This window comes from Triticum dicoccoides, chromosome 7B, assembly GCF_002162155.2.
Source record: "Triticum dicoccoides isolate Atlit2015 ecotype Zavitan chromosome 7B, WEW_v2.0, whole genome shotgun sequence".
NCBI lineage: Eukaryota > Viridiplantae > Streptophyta > Magnoliopsida > Poales > Poaceae > Triticum > Triticum dicoccoides.
The window spans coordinates 537891870-537912546 of NC_041393.1; positions in this window are offsets into that span (position 1 = coordinate 537891870).

Here is a 20677-nt window from a genome sequence, read left to right on the forward strand (position 1 = left end):
AAACTGAACATGCTTATGAAGTTGTATGAGCTTATGGAATACTCCATCAGTTTCTATATATAAGGTGTATAGTTTTTGGCACGAAAATTAAAGAATGCACGTGGAGGGTAAATTTCATAAGTTTTGGGCGAGATTACACCTGACTAATTGACATGAGAAAATAGAGGAGCTTGCCTAATACTCCCTCCGTCCGAAAATACTTGTCATCAAAATAGATAAAAGGGGATGTATCTAGAACTAAGATATGTCTACATACATCCCGTTTTATTCATTTTGATGACAAGTATTTCCGGACGGAGGGAGTATAAGGAAATGCAATCAAATCCCTAAAAAAGTTATCCAAACGAGTGGTGCAATGCAATACACCTTATATTTCGGACTTTTTCTCAAAAATCTATACACCTTATATCAAGGAACGGAGGGAGTAATATTTTACCGATGTTATGCAAAAATTCTGTTTTTCTCATGAATATTGTTTAAATTGTTGTTCTTATTGTATGAGTCATTGGATATGTTATTGTATGGCCTCTCGTTTACGTAGAAGGGCCATTTTGTCTTGACCTTGACAAGCACGAGAAACATAGTGTGAGGGCAATGTATCTGGTGTACCCATCCTTGTGGTACTACCGGTGCACCGGATGTTGTAGCACATTTTAAAGTGGTTGAAAAAATCTGGAAATTATTTTTAGCACATTGTCACAACATAAACGTATGTTTTAAAAAAATCATATCAAAATACAAAAAGTTGATCGAGATACAAAAATGACATATTTGGCATGAATGTCATAATGGGGCAAATCTAAAGCCAAACTTATGTTATGTACCATTCACTATTCTGTGTTGAATTTGTCATTTAGTTTTTTGAGCCATGTTTCAAATTTTAATTTGAAAGTTTTGTGACAATGTGCTAATTTTCTTGAATATTTTAAAATGTTCTACGAGAGCTCATTACATCGATAGCACCACAAGGTGGGTGCATGAGATATTCTCCCCATAGTGAGGCCCCACCAACATATGTTCAACTTCATATCCATGGCAAGTGGCACACGCCATTTTGAAATTATTTTTGTTCTTGACATTCTAGAAACTCTTGGTGGCAACTTAATCTTGTGCATGCTTTGAAGTTGGTATTAGGATGGTATTGTCCTTCTGTGTCTACTCCGTTTTTTTAACCCTAAATCATAGAACAATTGTTCTGTGATAATTTACATTAGTTGATGCACAATATGTTACAATGGACAGGGAGCAAAAGAGATAAAATATATACAAAAATAAAATTATGAACAAGGATCGAGAGCGGCTAATCTGAGCCCGAACTCATCTACACCCCACATGTGAACAGTAAATTCGTAAAAAAAATCTGAAATTGTTTTGGCATCCAGGATGCTTGGGTGCACAAAATACGTGCAAATTTTTGTGCTTTTAGGACATTCGAGGAGGTCAAAAAAAAGACAAAAATTGTCTCTTGAAGAAACTTCGGAAACTACATTGTTTACACCCGGTTTTTGGCATGTGCTCCTCAAATGTCAATCGATCACAAAACTTTGCAAGCTCTTAGAAAAGTAGACCATCTTGGATGCCAAAAAAAATTGGAAGTTTTTTTGAATTTATTGTTCATCGAGAGCATATGAGCCTGGGCACCGTTGTGGATTACCAACAAGGATCCATCTATCCAATTCCAGCTCTAGGAATCATGAGAATGAATAGAAATTGCATGTGAACCACCGGTGGGGCAGAACACCATGTTTGTCTCTAATATTCATCTTGAGTGCATATCGCTAATAACCCACAACTATGGGGATCGCAACCATTTTCGGGGGTAGAGTATTCAACCCAAATTTATTGATTCGACACAAGGGGAGCCAAAGAATATTCTCAAGTATTAGCAGTCGAGTTGTCAATTCAACCACGTCTGAAAAACTTAATATCTGCAGCAAAGTATTTAGTAGCAAAGTAGTATGAAAATAACGGTAACGATGGCAAAAGTAACAGTAGCAGTTTCGTAGCAATCATAATAGTGGCAACGGCAAAGTAACTAAGCAAAGATCAATATGTGAAAAGCTCGTAGGCAATGGATCAATAATGGATAATTATGTTGGATGGCATTTATCATGCAACAATTATAACCTAGGGTGACAAAGAACTAGCTCCAATTCATCAATATAATGTAGGCATGTATTCTGAATATAGTCATACGTGATTATGGAAAAGAAATTGCATGACATCTTTTGTCCTAGCCTCCCGTGGCTGCGGGGTCCTATTGGAAACTAAGGAATATTAATGCCTCCTTTTAATAGAGAACCGGACCAAAGCATTAGCACTTAGTGAATACATGAACTCCTCAAACTACGGTCATCATCCGGAAGTGTCCCGACTATTATCACTCCGAGGTTGCCGGATCATAACACATACTAGGTGATTATAACTTGCAAGATAGGATCAAGAACTCACATATATTCATGAAAACATAATAGGTTCATATCTGAAATCATGGCACTCTGGCCCTAGTGACAAGCATTAAGCATAGCAAAGTCATAGCAACATCAATCTCAGAACATAGTGGATACTAGGGATCAAATCCTAACAAAACTAAATCAATTACATGATAAATCTCATCCAACTCATCACCGTCCAGCAAGCCTACGATGGAATTACTCACACACGAGGGTGAGCATAATGAAATTGGTGATGGAGGATGGTTGATGCTGACGGCGGCGACGATTTCCCCTCTCCGGAGCCCAAAACAGACTCCAGATCTGCCCTCCCGAGGAAGAACAGGAGGTGGCGGTAACTCCGTATCATGAAATGCGATGAATCGTTATTTTTTATTTTTTCTCCCTGAACGTGAATATATGGAGTTGAAGTTGAGGTCGGTGGAGCTTCGTGGGACCCACAAGCCAGGGGGCGCGCCCAGGGGGGTAGGGCGCACCCCCTACCCTTGCGGACAGGCGGTGGGTCCCCTCTGGTTGATTCTTTCACCAATTTTTTTATTTATTCCAAAAGTGTTCTCCGTGAAGTTTCAAGTCATTCCAAGAACTTTTATTTCTGCACAAAAATAACACCATGACAATTCTGCTGAAAACAGCGTTAGTCCGGGTTAGTTCCATTCAAATCATGCAAATTAAATGCAAAACAAGGGCAACAGAGTTTGGAGAAGTAGATACGATGGAGACGTAGCAACTCCCCCAAGCTTAACCCATTGCTTGTCCTCAAGCAATTCAATTGATAAACTAAAAGTGATAAAGAAAAACTTTTACAAACTCTGTTTGATCTTGTTGTTGCAAATATGTATAGCTAGCATTCAAGTTTTCAGCAAAGATTATAAACTAATCATATTCACAATAACATTTAGGTCTCACAATTACTCATATCAATGGCATAATCAACTAGCGAGTAATAATAATAAATCTCGGATGACAACACTTTTTCAAAACAATCATGATATGATATAACAAGATGGTATCTCACTAGCCCTTTCTGAGACCGCAAAACATAAATGCAGAGCACTTGTGAAGATCAAGGACTGACTAAACATTGTAATTCATGGTAGAGACTCAGTCATAGTCATACTCAATATCAATTAATAACAATGCATACAAATGACAGTGGCGCTCTCTAACTGGTGCTTATTATAAGAGGATGATGACTCAGCCATAAAAGTAAATAGATAGGCCATTCACAGAGGGAAGCAGAGATTTGCAGAGGTGCCAGAGCTTGAGTTTTTAAAACAGATATAAATATATTTTGAACAGTATGCTTTCATTGTCAACATAACAACCAAGAGATCTTGGTATCTTCCATACTACATACATTATAGGCAGTTCCCAAATAGAATGGTGAAGTTTATACTCCCCCATCACCAACAAGCACACTCCATGGCTGGTCCGAAGCAACGGGTACCGTCCAGCTAACAACAACCCTGGGGGAGTTTTGTTTGAAGTTATTTTGATTTTATTTGAGCATGGGACTTGGCATCCTGGTTACCAGCCATTTTCTCGTGAATGATGAGCGGAGTCCACTCATTGTGAGAATAACCCACCTAGCATGGAAGATACTAACAGCCCCCAGTCGCTACATGAACGATTTGGGCATACAAAACGGATTATCATTTGAAGGTTTAGAGATTGGCACATGCAAATTTACTTGCAACAGCAGGGAAATACCACATATAGGTAGGTATGATGGACTCATATGTGAAGGAAATATGCCCTAGAGGCAATAATAAAGTTGTTATTTTATATTTCCTTATTTCATGATAAATGTTTATTATTCGTGCTAGAATTGTATTAACCGGAAACTTGATACATGTGTGGATACATAGACAAAATACCGTGTCCCTAGTAAGCCTCTACTAGACTAGCTCGTTGATCAAAGACGGTTAAGTTTCCTAACCATAGACATGTGTTGTCATTTGACAGACGGGATCACATCATTAGGATAATCATGTTGAAGGAAATATGCCCTAGAGGCAATAATAAAGTTATTATTTATTTCCTTATATCATGATAAATGTTTATTATTCATGCTAGAATTGTATTAACCGGAAACATAATACATGTGTGAATACATAGACAAACAAGAGTGTCACTAGTATGCCTCTACTTGACTAGCTTGTTAATCGAAGATGGTTATGTTTCCTAACCATAGACATGAGTTGTCATTTAATTAACGGGATCACATCATTAGGAGAATGATGTGATTGGCATGACCCATTCCGTTAGCCTAGCACTTGATCGTTTAGTATATTGCTATTGCTTTCTTCATGACTTATACATGTTCCTGTAACTATGAGATTATGCAACTCCCGTTTACCGGAGGAACACTTTGGGTGCTACCAAACGTCACAACGTAACTGAGTGATTATAAAGGAGTACTACAAGTGTCTCCGAAGGTACATGTTGGGTTGGCGTATTTCGAGATTAGGTTTTGTCACTCCGATTGTCGGAGAGGTATCTCTGGGGCCTCTCGGTAATGCACATCACTATAAGCCTTGCAAGCATTACAACTAATGAGTTAGTTGTGAGATGATGTATTACGGAATGAGTAAAGAGACTTGCCGGTAACGAGATTGAACTAGGTATTGAGATACCAACGATCGAATCTCGGGTAAGTAACATATCGATGACAAAGGGAACACCGTATGTTGTTATGCGGTTTGACCGATAAAGATCTTCGTAGAATATGTGGGAGCCAATATGGGCATCCAGGTCCCGCTATTGGTTATTGACCGGAAACGTGTCTCGGTCATGTCTACATAGTTCTCGAACCCGTAGGGTCCGCACGCTTAACGTTTCATTGACGATATAGTATTATATGAGTTATGTATGTTGGTAACCGAATGTTGTTCGGAGTCCCGGATGAGATCATGGACATGACGAGGAACTCCGGAATGGTCCGGAGATAAAGTTTGATATATGGGATAATAGTGTTTGATCTCCGGAAGGGTTCCGGAATTCACCGGAAGAGGTTCTGGTTGTTTCCCGAAATGTTTGGGTATGAGAACACGTTATTTGGGCCAAAGGGGAAAGCCCGCAAGGTTTTTGGAAAGAGCAAAAGAAAGTTTTGCGGAGTCTAGGGGGCCAGACGCCAGGGTCCCTGGCGTCTGGGTCCAGACGCCGGGAACCCTGGCGTCTGGCCCTGGAGTCCGAGAAGGACTCTTGCCTTTCGGGTGAAACCGACTTTGTGGAGGCTTTTACTCCAAGTTTCGACCCCAAGGCTCAACATATAAATAGAGGGGCAGGGCTAGCACCAAAGACACATCAAGAAACACCAAGTCGTGTGCCGGTAACCCCGTCCCCTCTAGTTTATCCTCCGTCATAGTTTTCATAGTGCTTAGGCGAAGCCCTGCGGAGATTGTTCTTCACCGACACCGTCACCACGCCGTCGTGCTACCAGAACTCATCTACTACTTCGCCTGTCTTGCTGGATCGAGAAGGCGAGGACGTCATCGAGCTGAACGTGTGCAGAACTCGGAGGTGCCGTGCGTTCGGTACTTGGATCGGTCGGATCGTGAAGACGTACGACTACATCAACCGCGTTGATAAACGCTTCCGCTTAGCGATCTTCAAGGGTATGAAGATACACTTCCCCTCTCGTTGTTGTGCATCACCATGATCTTGCGTGTGCGTAGGATTTTTTTTTGAAATTACTACGTTCCCCAACAGTGGCATACGAGCCTAGGTTTTATGCGTAGATGTTATATGCACGAACAGAACACAAGTGAGTTGTGTGTGATACAAGTCATACTGCTTACCAGCATGTCATACTTTGGTTCGGCGGTATTGTTGGATGAAGCGGGCCGGACCGACATTACGCGTACGCTTACGCGAGACTGGTTTTACCGCCGTGCTTTGCACACAGGTGACTAGCAGGTGTATGTTTCTCCAACTTTAGTTGAACCAAGTGTGGCTACGCCCGGTCCTTGCGAAGGTTAAAATAGCACTAACTTGACGAACTGTCATTGTGGTTTTGATGCGTAGGTAAGAACGGTTCTTGCTCAGCCCGTAGCAGCCACGTAAAATTTGCAACAACAAAGTAGAGGACGTCTAACTTGTTTTTGCAGGGCATGTTGTGATGTGATATGGTCAAGATGTGATGCTATATTTTATTGTATGAGATGATCATGTTTTGTAACCGAAGTTATCGGCAACTGGCAGGAGCCATATGGTTGTCGCTTTATTGTATGAAATGCAAACGCCCTGTAATTGCTTTACTTTATCACTAAGCGATAGCGATAGTCGTAGAAGCAATAGATGGCGTAACTACAACGATGCTACGGTGGAGATCAAGGTGTCGCGCCGGTGACGATGGTGATCACGACGGTGCTTCGGAGATGGAGATCACAAGCACAAGATGATGATGGCCATATCATGTCACTTATATTGATTGCATGTGATGTTTATCCTTTATGCATCTTATCTTGCTTTGATTGACGGTAGCATTTTAAGATGATCTCTCACTAATTATCAAGAAGTGTTCTCCCTGAGTATGCACCGTTGCGAAAGTTCTTCGTGCTGAGACACCACGTGATGATCGGGTGTGATAGGCTCTACGTTCAAATACAACGGGTGCAAAACGGTTGCGCACGCGGAATACTCAGGTTAAACTTGACGAGCCTAGCATATAACAAATATGGCCTCGGAACACGGAGACCGAAAGGTTGAGCGTGAATCATATAGTAGATATGATCAACATATTGATGTTCACCGTTGAAACTACTCCATCTCACGTGACGATCGGACATGGTGTAGTTGATATGGATCACGTAATCACTTAGAGGATTAGAGGGATGTCTATCTAAGTGGGAGTTCTTAAGTAATATGATTAATTGAACTTAAATTTATCATGAACTTAGTCCTGGTAGTATTTTGCAAATTATGTTGTAGATCAATAGCTCATGTTGTTGCTTCCCTATGTTTTTATATGTGTTCCTAGAGAAAACTAAGTTGAAAGATGTTAGTAGAAATGATGCGGACTTGGTCCGTAATCTAAGGTTTATCCTCATTGCTGCATGGAAGAATTATGTCCTTGATGCACCGCTAGGTGACAGACCTATTTGCAGGAGCAGATGCAGACGTTATGAACGTTTGGCTAGCTCAATATGATGACTACTTGATAGCTTTGTGCACCATGCTTTATGGCTTAGAATCAGGATTTCAAAGACGCTTTGAACGTCATGGACCATATGAGATGTTCCAGGAGTTGAAGTTAATATTTCAAGCAAATACCCGAGTTGAGAGATATGAAGTCTCCAACAAGTTCTATAGCTAAAAGATGGAGGAGAATCGCTCAACTAGTGAGCATGTGCTCAGATTGTCTGGGTACTACAATCGCTTGAATCAAGTGGGAGTTAATCTTCCAGATAAGATAGTGATTGACAGAATTCTCTAGTCACCACCACCAAGTTAGTAGAACTTCGTGATGAACTATAGTATGCAAAGGATGACGAAAATGATTCCCGAGCTCTTCGTCATGTTGAAATCAACGAAGGTAGAAATCAAGAAAGAGCATCAAGTGTTGATGATTGACAAGACCACTAGTTTCAAGAAAAGGGCAAAGGGAAAGAAAGGGAAACTTCAAGTAGAATGGCAAACAAGTTGTCACTCCCGTGAAGAAGACCAAAGCTGGACCAAATCCTGAAACTGAGTGCTTACACTGCAAAGGAAATGGTCACTGGAAGCGGAAATGCCCTGAATATTTGGTGGATAAGAAGGATGTCAAAGTGAACAAGGGTATATTTGATATACAGGTTATTGATATGTGCCTTACTAGTGTTTATAGTAACCCCTGAGTATTTGATACTTGTTCGGTTGCTAAGATTAGTAACTCGAAACAGGAGTTACAGAATAAACAGAGACTAGTTGAAGGGGAAGTGACGATGAGTGTTGGAAGTAGTTCCAAGATTGATATGATCATCATCGCACACTCCCTATACTTTCGGGATTAGTGTTAAACCTAAATAAATGTTATTTGGCTTTTGCGTTAAGCATGAATATGATTTGATCATGTTTATTGCAATACGGTTATTCATTTAAAATCAGAGAATAATTGTTGTTCTGTTTAAATGAATAAAACCTTCAATGGTCATACACCCAATGAAAATAGTTTGTTGGATCTCGATCGTAGTGATACACATATTCATAATATTGATGCCAAAAGATGCAAAGTTAATAATGATAGTGCAACTTATTTGTGGCACTGCCGTTTGGGTCATATCGGTGTAAAGTGCATGAAGAAACTCCATGCTGATGGGTTTTTGGAATCACTTGGTTATGAATCATTTGATGCTTGCGAACCGTGCCTTTTGGGCAAGATGACTGAAACTCCGTTTTTCGGAACAATGGAACGAGATACTGACTTGTTGGAAATAATACATACCGATGTATGCGGTCCAATGAGTGTTGATGCTCATGGTAGGTATTGTTATTTTCTGACCTTCACAGATGATTTGAGCAGATATGAGTATATCTACTCAATGAAGCACAAGTCTGAAACATTTGAAAAGTTCAAAGAATTTCAGAGTGAAGTGGAGAATCATCGTAACAAGAAAATAAAGTTTTTGCAATTTGATCGCGGAGACAAATATTTGAGTTACGAGTTTGGTCTTCAAATTAAAACAATGTGGAATAGTTTCACAAACTCATGCCACCTGGAACACCACAGCGTTATGGTGTGTCCGAACATTGTAACCGCACTTTATTGGATATGATGCGATCTATGATGTCTCTTATCGATTTACCACTATCATTATGGGGTTATGCATTAGAGATAGCTACATTCACTTTAAATAGGGAACCATCAAAAACCCGCTGAGACGACGCCTTATGAACTGTGGTTTGGCAAGAAACCAAAGTTGTCGTTTCTTAAAGTTTGGGGATGCAATGCTTATGTGAAAAAGTTTCAACCTGATAAGCTCGAACCCAAATCGGAGAAGTGCGTCTTCATAGAATACCCAAAGGTAACTATTGGGTACACCTTCTATCATAGATCCTAAGGCAAGTTATTCGTTGCTAAGATGGATCGTTTCTAGAGAAGGAGTTTCTCTCGAAAGAAGTGAGTGGGAAGAAAGTAGAACTTGATAAGGTAACTGTACCTTCTCCCGAATTGGAAAATAGTTCATCACTGAAATCAGTTCCAGTGATTCCTATAACAATTAGGGAGGAAGCTAATGATGATTATGAAACTTCAGATCAAGTTACTACAGAACCTCGTAGGTCTTCCAGAGTACGGTCCGCACCAGTGTGGTATGGTAATCATGTTCTGAAAGTCATGTTACTAGACCATGATAAACCTACAAACTATGAGGAAGCGATGATGAGCCTAGATTCCGCAAAATGGCTGGAGGCCATGAAATCTGAGATAGGATCCATGTATGAGAACAAAGTGTGGACTTTGGTGGACTTGCCCGATGATCGGCAAACCATAGAAAATTAAATGGATCTTCAAGAGGAAGACGGACGTTGATAGTAGTGTTACTATCTACAAAGCTCGACTTGTCGCAAAAAGGTTTTTGACAAGTTCAAGGTGTTGACTACAATGAGATTTTCTCAACTGTAGCGAGGCTTAAAGTCTATCCGAATCAAGTTAGCAATTGCCACATTTTATGAAATCTGGCAAATGGATGTCAAAACTGGATTCCTTAATGGTTTTCTTAAAAGAAGAGTTGTATATGATGCAACCAGAAGGTTTTGTCAATCCTAAAGGTGCTAACAAAATATGCAAGCTCCAGCAATCCATCTATGGACTGGTGCAAGCATCTCGGAGTTGGAATATACGCTTTGATAAGTTGATCAAAGCATACAGTTTTATATAGACTTGCGGTGAAGCCTGTATTTACAAGAAAGTGAGTGGGAGAACTACAAAATTTCTGATAAGTATATGTGAATGACATATTGTTGATAGGAAATAATGTAGAATTATTCTACAAAGCATAAAGGAGTGTCTGAAAGGAGTTTTATCAAAGAAAGACCTCGGCAAAGCTACTTACATATTGAGCATCAAGATCTATTGAGATAGATCAAGACGCTTGACAAGATTTTGAAGTAGTTCAAAATGGAACAATCAAAGAAAGAGTTCTTGCCTGTGTTGCAAAGGTATGAAATTGAGTAAGACTCAAATCCCGACCACAGCAGAAAATAGAAAAGAGAATGAAAGACATTCCCTATGCCCCAGTCATAGGTTCTATAAGGTATGCTATGTTATGTACCAGACCTATCATATACCTTGCTTTGAATTTGGCAAGGGAGTACAATAGTGATCTAGGAGTAGATCACTGGACATTGGTCAAGAATATCCTTAGTGAGGACTAAGGAAATATTTCTCGATTATGGAGGTGATAAAAGAGCCCGTCGTAAAGAGTTACATCGGTGCAAGCTTTTACACCGATCCAGATGACTCTAAGTCTCAATCTGGATACATATTGAAAGTGGGAGCAATTAGCTAGAGTAGCTCCATGCAGAGCATTGAATACATAGAATATTTGCAAAATACATACCGCTCTGAATATGACAGACCCGTTGACTAAGCTTCTCTCACGAGCAAAACATGATCACACCTTAGTACTCTTTGGGTGTTAATCACATAGCGATGTGAACTAGATTATTGACTCTAGTAAACCCTTTAGGTGTTGGTCACATGACGATGTGAACTATGGGTGTTAATCATATACAGATATGAATATTGGTGTTAAATCACATGACGATGTGAACTAGATTATTGACTCTAGTGCAAGTGGGAGACTGAAGGAAATATGCCCTAGAGGCAATAATAAAGTTATTATTTATTTCCTTATATCATGATAAATGTTTATTATTCATGCTAGAATTGTATTAACCGGAAACATAATACATGTGTGAATACATAGACAAACAAGAGTGTCACTAGTATGCCTCTACTTGGATCGGTCGGATCGTGAAAACGTACGACTACATCAACCGCGTTGATAAACGCTTCCGCTTAGCGACCTTCAAGGGTATGAAGATACACTCCCCCTCTTGTTGCTGTGCATCACCATGATCTTGCGTGTGCATAGGATTTTTTTTTTGAAATTACTACGTTCCCCAACACATGTGATGGACAAGACCCATTCATTAGCTTAGCATTATGATCGTTCAATTTTATTGTTATTGCTTTCTTCATGTTAAATACATATTCCTCCGACTATGAGATGATGCAACTCCCGGATACCGGAGGAATGCCTTATGTGCTATCAAACGTCACAACATAATTGGGTGATCATGAAGATGATCTACAGGTATCTCCAAAGGTGTTTTTCGGGTTGGCATAGATTGAGATTAGGATTTGTCACTCCGAGTATCGGAGAGGTATCTCTGGGCCCTCTCGGTAATGCACATCATAAGAAGGCTTGCAAGCAAAGTGACCAATGAGTTAGTTGCATGATGATGTATTACGAAATGAGTAAAGAGACTTGCCAATAATGATATTGAAGTAGGTATGAAGATACCGACGATCGAATCTCGGGCAAGTAACATACCGATGACAAAGGGAATAATGTATGTTATCATAATGATTTGACCGATAAAGATCCTCATAGAATATGTGGGAGCCAATATGAGCATCCAAGTTCCGCTATTGGTTATTGACCGGAGAGGTGTCTCGGTCATGTCTACATAGTTCTCGAACCCGTAGGGTCCGCATGCTTAACGTTCGATGACGATATTGTATTATATGAGTTATGTGATTTGGTGACCGAATGTTGCTCGGAGTCCCGGATGAGATCACGGACATGATGAGGAGTCTCGAAATAGTCGAGAGGTAAAGATTTATATATAGGACGATGGTATTCGGACACCCGAAGTGTTTCGGGAAGCACATGGTACTTATCGGGTCACCGGGAGGGGTTCTAAACACCCCCGGCAAAAGATATGGGCCTTATGGGCCAAGAGGGGAAACACACCAGCCACATAGGGGCTAGTGCGCCCCCCATATGGGTTGGCCAAATTGGAGAAGGAAAGGGGAAGGAGGAAAGGAAAAGGGGAATATGATTCCTCCTTCCCCCTCTTCTCTTCCTACTCCGAATAGGAATAGGAGAGGGGGTTTGCCGAATTGGGAGAGGACCCCAAGTAGGATTCGTCCTACTTGGGGTGCTCCCTTGGCTGCCTGTCCTCCCCTCCAACCTATATATATGTGTGTAGGGGGCGCCTACAACATAGAACAACAACTGTTAGCCGTGTGCGGCGCCTCCCTACACAGTTTACACCCCCGGTCATATATGTGGGGTGAAGCCCTACGCAGATTACATCACCATCACTATCACCACACCATCATGCTGACGGAACTCATCTAATTCCTCGACACCTTGCTGGATCAAGAGGGCGAGGGACGTCATCGCGTTGAATGTGTGCAGAACTCGGAGGTGTCGTACGTTGGTACTTGATCGGTTGGAGCTAGAAGAAGTTCGACTACATCAACCGCGTTGTCAAACGCTTCCGCTTTCGGTCTACGAGGGTACGTAGACACACGCTCCCCCTCTCATTGCTAGGCATCTCCTAGATAGATCTTGCGTGAGCGTAGGAAATTTTGATTCAGAGGCATCCGAGCCAGGTCTATACGTAGATGATATGCACGAGTAGAACACAAAGAGTTGTGGGCAGTGATCATCATACTGCTTGCCATCAATGTCTTATTTTGATTCAGAGGTGTTGTTGGATGAAGCGGCCCGGACCAACCTTACATGACCACGTTCATGAGACTGGTACCACCGACAAACATGCAACTAGTTTTGCATAAAGGTGGCTGGCGGGTGTATGTTTCTCCTACTTTAGTTGAATCGAATTTGACTGCGGCCGATCCTTGTTGAAGGTTAAAACAACAAACTTGATAAATTACTGTTGTGATTTTTGTGCTGTAGGTAAGAACGGTTCTTACTAGAAGCCCGTAGCAGCCACGTAAAATTTGCAACAACAAAGTAGAGGACGTCTAACTTGTTTTTGCGGGGCATGTTGTGATGTGATATGGTCAAGACATGATGTGATATAACGTTATTGTATGAGATGATCATGTTTTTTAAAAGTTATTGGCAACCGGCAGGAGCCTTATGGTTGTCTCTTTATTGTATGAAATGCGAACGACATGTAATTGCTTTACTTTATCACTAAGTGGTAGCGATAGTTGTAGAAGCAATAGTTGGCGAGACAACCATGACACAACGATGGAGATCAAGGTGTTGAGCCGGTGACAATGGAGATCATGATGATGCTCTAGAGATGGAGATCAAAAGCACAAGCTGATGATGGCCATATCATGTCACATATTTTGATTGCATGTGATGTTTATCTTTATGCATCTTATTTTGCTTAGTACGGCAGTAGCATTATAAGATGATCCCTTAACTAAAATTTCAAGGTATAAGTGTTCTCCCTGAGTATGCATCGTTGCGACAGTTCTTCGTGCTGAGACACCACGTGATGATCGGGTGTGAAGGCTCTTTGTTCACATACAATGGGTGCAAGACAGTTTTGCACATGCGGAATACTCGGGTTAAACTTGACGAGCCTAGCATGTACAAAAATTGCCTCAGAACACTGGAGACCAAAAGGCCGGCGTGAATCATATAGTAGGTATGATCAACATAGAGATGTTCACCATTGATGACTACTCCATCCCACGTGATGATCGTACATGGTTTAGTTGGTTTGGATCACGTATCATTTAGGTGTCTTGAGGGATGACTATCTAAGTGGGAGTTCTTAAGTAATTTGATTAATTAAACTTTAATTTATCATGAACTTAGTCCTGATAGTACTTGCAAATTATGTTGTAGATCAATAGCTCGCGTTGTAGCTCCCCTTTGTTTTTGATATGTTCCTAGAGAAAACAAATTGAAAGATGATGGTAGCAATGATGCGGACTGGGTCCGTGATATGAGGATTATCCTCATTGCTGCACAGAAGAATTATGTCCTTAATGCACCGCTAGGTGACAGACCTATTGCAGGAGCAGATGCAGACGTCATGAACGTTTGGCAAGCTTGATATGATGACTACTTGATAGTTTAGTGCACCATGATTTACGGCTTAGAACCGGGACTTCAAAAACGTTCTGAACGCCACGGAGCATATGAGATGTTCCAAGAGCTGAAATTGGTATTTAGAACTCATGCCCATGTCGAGAGGTATGAGACCTCTGACAAGTACTTTGCCTACAAGATGGAGGAGAATAGCTCAGCTAGTGAGCATGTGCTCAAATGTCTGGGTAGTACAATCTCTTGAATCAAGTGTGAGTTAATCTTCCAGATAAGATAGTGATTGACAGAGTTCTCTGGTCACTATCACCAAGCTACTAGAACTTCGTGATGAACTATAATTGCAAGGGATGATGAAAATGATTCCCGAGCTCTTCGCGATGCTGAAATCAGCGAAGGTAGAAATCAAGAAAGGGAATCAAATGTTGATGGTTAACAAGATCACTAGTTTAAAAAAATGGCAAAAGGGAAAGAAAGGGAACTTCAAGAAGAATGGCAGGCAAGTTGTCACTCCCGTGAAGAAGCCCAAAGCTGGACCTAAGCCTGAAACTTAGTGCTTCTACTGCAAAGGAAATGGTCACTCGAAGCAGAACTACCCCAAATATTTGGCGGATAAGAAGGATGGCAAAGTGAACAAAGGTATATTTGATATACATATTATTAATGTGTACCTTACTAGTGCTCGTAGTAGCCCCTGAGTATTTGATACCTGTTCGATTGCTAAGATTAGTAACTCGAAACAGGAGTTGCAGAATAAATGAAGACTAGTTGAGGGTGAAGTGATGATGTGTGTTGGAAGTGGTTCCAAGATTGATATGATCATCATCGCACACTCCCTATACTTTCAGGATTAGTGTTGAACCTAAATAAATGTTTAATAAATGTTATTTGGTGTTTGCGTTGAGCATGAACAAGATAGGATCATGTTTATTGTGATACGGTTATTCATTTAAGTCAGAGAATAATTGTTGTTCTATTTACATGAATAAAACCTTCTATGGTCATACACCCAATGTAAATGGTTTATTAAATCTCGATCGTGGTGATACACATATTCATAATATTGATGCCAAAAAGATGCAAAGTTGATGATGATAGTGCAACATATTTGTGGCACGGCCATTTATGTCATATTGGTGTAAAGCGCATGAAGAAACTCCATGCAGATGAACTTTTTGGAATCACTTGATTATGAATCATTTGATACTTGCGAACGATGCCTCATGGGCAAGATGACCAAAACTCCGTTCTTTGAAACAATGGAGCGAGCCAATGACTTATTGGAAATAATACATACCGATGTATGCGGTCCGATGAGTGTTGAGGCTCACAACGGGTATCGTTATTTTTTGACCTTCAAAGATGATTTGAGCAGATATGGGTATCACTGGTACGTGTGGGTGCTATACAAACGGTTTTTAACCCCCTTTCCGCGACGACATATGGAACTGTCGCCAAGTGAGTGTGGGCGATAGGGGGGGTCCTTCCCACATGACCCAGAAATGGTTAGAGATATGCCCTCCTGGCACACACGCTCGACAAAATTTGGCCGTCTGCGACCGGCGAGCGAGCAAATACGGTTATACGTATAGTAGTGCTAAAAATACAATTATATAGGCGAAATCGTTTCCGGTCGTAAGTACATCCCACATAGTCAGTCCTTGCTAAATGATTCCGTTCGTATATACATCCCAAACAGTCGCTCCAAGGAAAATGTTTCCGTTCGCAGGTACATCACACACAATTTTCCCCGTTAAATCATTTGTGATAGCGTTGACATCGCACACAATATTAACAATTTTATCGTTTGCGTTATTGAATGCATCACACACGGTGCATAGAAGAAACTGTGTGGCAAAGGCTGTCCATCACACATAGTTTTTATGCGGTAAACGTCTGCGAAAGGTGGCTGAGGGAGTCCTGGATTAAGGGGTCCTCGGACAGCCGGACTATATACTTTGGCCGGACTGTTGGACTATGAAGATACAAGATTGAAGACTTCGTCCCGTGTTCGGATGGGACTCTCCTTTGCATGGAAGGCAAGCTTGGTGGTTAAGATATGAAGATTCCTTTCTCTGTAACCGACTCTGTGTAACCCTAGCCCCCTCCGATGTCTATATAAACCGGAGGGTTTAGTCCATAGGACAACAACAATCATAACCATAGGCTATCTTCTAGGGTTTAGCCTCTACGATCTCATGGTAGATCCACTCTTATAATAATCATATCATCAAGATCAATCAAGCAGGAAGTAGGGTATTACCTCCATCGAGAGGGCCCAAACCTGGGTAAACATCGTGTCCCCCGTTTCCTGTTGCCATTAGCCTTAGACGCATAGTTCGGGACCCCCTACCCGAGATCCGCTGGTTTTTACACCGACATTGTGCTTTCATTGAGAGTTCCACTGTGTCGTCACCATAAGGCTTGATGGCTCCTTCAATCATCAACAACGCCGTCCAGGGCGAAGTTTTTCTCCCCGGACAGATCTTCGTATTCGGCGGCTTCGCACTGCGGGCCAACTCACTTGGCCATCTAGAGCAGATCGACAGCTATGCCCCTAGCCATCAGGTCAGGTTTGGAAGCTTGAACTACACCGCCGACATCCGCGAAGACTTGATCTTCGACGGATTCGAGCCTATGATAGCTGCGCCCTGCCGCCATGATGAACATGACCTAAATCTGTTATCAGGTGGTGTGCGGAAGATTACACCTGTAACCGCACCAGCCCTAGATCCAGAGCAGAGCGCGCCATCCAAGGCCGGGAGGCTCAACCCCGCCACGGAAGCCGTGGACCCAACGACGCTAGAGCCGAACACAGATTTGGCCTCCAACGAGGTCTATGTCATCGGAACCTCGGACTCGTCTCCGGCCATAGGCTCCGAACCGCGTGTATCCGCACCCATTGAATCTGACTGGGTGCTGATCTTAGAGTTTAGCTCCGCGGACATCTTCCAACACTCACCCTTAGGCGATGTGTTAAACTCACTAAAGTCCCTCTCCTTGTCAGGAGATTCTTGGCCGAACTATGTCCGGCTTGAATGGGAAGCGGATAACGAAGGACTTCGTTGCCCACTCACCACCCACTTGATAGCCATTGTCGACGATTTAACCGACATGCTTGATATCGACTCCGAAGACATCGACGGTATGGATGACGATGCCGGAGAAGAACAGGAACCACCGCCCACAGGGCGCTGGACAGGCACGTCCTCATACGATATATACATGGTGGATACACCCAAAGAAGACAACGGCGATGACAAAAAGGACCCAGTCGAGGATAAAACTCCTGGAAAATAGCCAAAGCACCAACATCAGCGGTGCCGCTCGAAACCACGCCATGGCAAAAATAGTGATACCGGCATAAGAGGGAATAACACCCCGGATGACGCCGAAGACAATAAAGAAACCGCGGACCCAGCAATGGAGCTGGACGAGCAGGGTGATGGCGAACACAGTCCGGGGCCCCTGTCCGATCATAGCAATGCCGAAGACTCCAATTACCAACCTGTCTCCGAAGAGGAGAGCAGCCAGGGTGACGATGCATTCATCCTCCCGGAAGAACAATTGGAACAAGAGCACCTCCACCAGAGACTTATTGCCACCCAGAGGATCTTGAAAAAGCAGAAGCAATGGCTTAAAGCCGCACAGGACATGCTCAATGATAAATGTAACGAAGTGCTCGACACTGAGGAAAAATACAACGGTAATCGCCAAACAAATAGCTACCCCAAACGCAAACTACTTCCCGAATTCGATGATGATACTATCACGCCCATACCGCCGAATAACAATACGGCCGGTCAGCCAGGCCAACCACCTCGTAATCGAGGCAGAGCAGCTAACAACGCCGCACACAAAACCGCACCCCTTGCCCATAAAGGAAAATAGGTCGCAACCCAGCACCAGAAACATGATTTACGTGAGGACCTGGAGAAAAGAGCTGGCAGAACCAGATCCATTTATGGATCCAGGGAATGCATTCCCATGCAGGATCAAGGCCATCAAATCAAATATGTAGGTAACTTACCAGTTTAGAACCAACACCGAACACTGCAACCATCGGGCCTGTGCCGCGACACAACCAAATACAGGGGCGTTGCACACCCCTTGTGCTTCACCGATGAGGTGCTGGATCACAAATTTGGTTTAAATCCGTGAACATCGAGGCATACGACGGAACGACAGACCCTGCGGTCTGGATAGAAGACTTTATTCTTCACATCCATATGGCCCGTGGAGACGATCTCCACGCCATCAAATACCTACCCCTCAAGCTAAAAGCACCACCTCGACATTGGCTGAAAAGCGTCCCCGAAAATTCCATTGGAAGCTGGGAAGAACTTGAGGATGCTTTTAGGGCCAATTTCCAAGGGACCTATGTCCGACCTCCGGATGCAGACGGTCTAAATCACATAACCCAACAACCCGGAGAGTCAGCCCATAAGATTTGGAACCGGTTTCTCACTAAGAAGAACCAAATCATCGATTGTCCGGACGCCGAAGCCTTTGCAGCTTTCAAACACAGTGTTCAGGACGAATGGCTGGCCAGACACCTAGGCCAGGAAAAGCCAAGGACAATGGCAGCCTTAACTACACTAATGACCCACTTTTGCGCGGGAGAGGACAGCTGGTTGGCCCGTAGCAGCACCAACGACCCCGGCACATCTGAAGTCAGGGATGGCAATGGAAAGCCACGACGAAATAAAAACAAACATCGGAACAATGGATAAAGCCCAAACAATATAGCGGCAAACACCAGATTCAGGGGCTCCAGACCCGGTCAACGGAAAAAGTCATTTAAAGGCAGCAGAGATGGTCCATCTAGCCTAGATAAAATCCTCGGAAGATCCTGCCAAATTCATGGCACCCCCGACAAACCAGCTAATCATACAAACAGAGAGTGTTGGGTCTTCAGGCAGGCCGGCAAGCTCAACACCGAACATAAGGGGAAGGGACCACAAAGCAAAGACGAGGATGAATCTCGCCAGCCGAATATGGGGGGACAAAAGAAATTTCCACCGGAGGTCAAAACAGTGAACATGATTTATGTCGCTCATATCCCAAAGAGGGAACGCAAATGCACACTCCGAGACGTATATGCTATAGAGCTGTCGCCCCCAAATTCAACCCATGGTTGGTCTGTCCGATCACCTTCGATCGCAGGGATCATCGGACTAGTATCCGTCAACGGGGCTCGGCTGCCCTAGTGCTCGACCCAATAATCGACGGATACCACATCACCCGAGTCCTCATGGACGGCGACAGTAGCCTCAATCTGATATAGCAGGACACAGTCTGCAAGATGGGGATAGACCTGTCAGGAATCAAGCAAAGCAGCACTACCTTTAAAGGAGTAATACCAGGCATAGAGGCCCGCTGCACGGGCACCCTAACACTGGAGGTCGTCTTCGGCTCCCCCGATATCTTTCAAAGCGAGGAACTAGTCTTCGACATTGCTCCGTTCCGAAGTGGCTATCACGCACTACTCGTACGAACGACCTTCGCCCGTTTCAATGCAGTCCTGCACTATGCTTATCTTAAGCTCAAGATGCCTTGGCCGCGTGGTGTTATCACAGTGAGCGGAAGTACAGAACGCTCTCTTCGTACAGAAGAATATGCGACGGCTCTAGTAGCCGAAGCTCGAAGCAACCTTTTTAAACCAAACAGGTCATCGGTCCTCAAGACCGCGGACACAGCCAAACGTGTTCGGGGTACACCTACGTGTAAAAGCTCAGATAAACCCGCGCTTGTTTACTAGCCCTGCCCCCCCAAGATCGCCCCATAAGAGGACTGTACATATCTTCCCGTATACATAAATACACTCAAAATTCCTTGGGTAGCATTGGGGGCACCTGCACGCAATAAGTCCATAGTTTGGCTCGACCCTATTCGGGCTCAAGAAGCTACAATTCAAGGTTCATCAAAACCAACAAATTATACACACGGCTGTACCAGATTTTTTCACCTGGTTCTCTCTTCTTTATAGATAGACCATCATGATATACCCTTCAAGGACACGGCACAACGGAGAAAAAGGCGCAGACGTGCAGCAGGGCCCCGTTTCAAGGTTTCTCTTTAGATTAAGACCCTGAGTAAACCTTTTTTCTCATTTTTTATCTCTTGTTGTTGCATACCCTCTTGGCATATAAAATGCCCTTGATATGCGCAGTACTTACGAACTTATGATTCGCC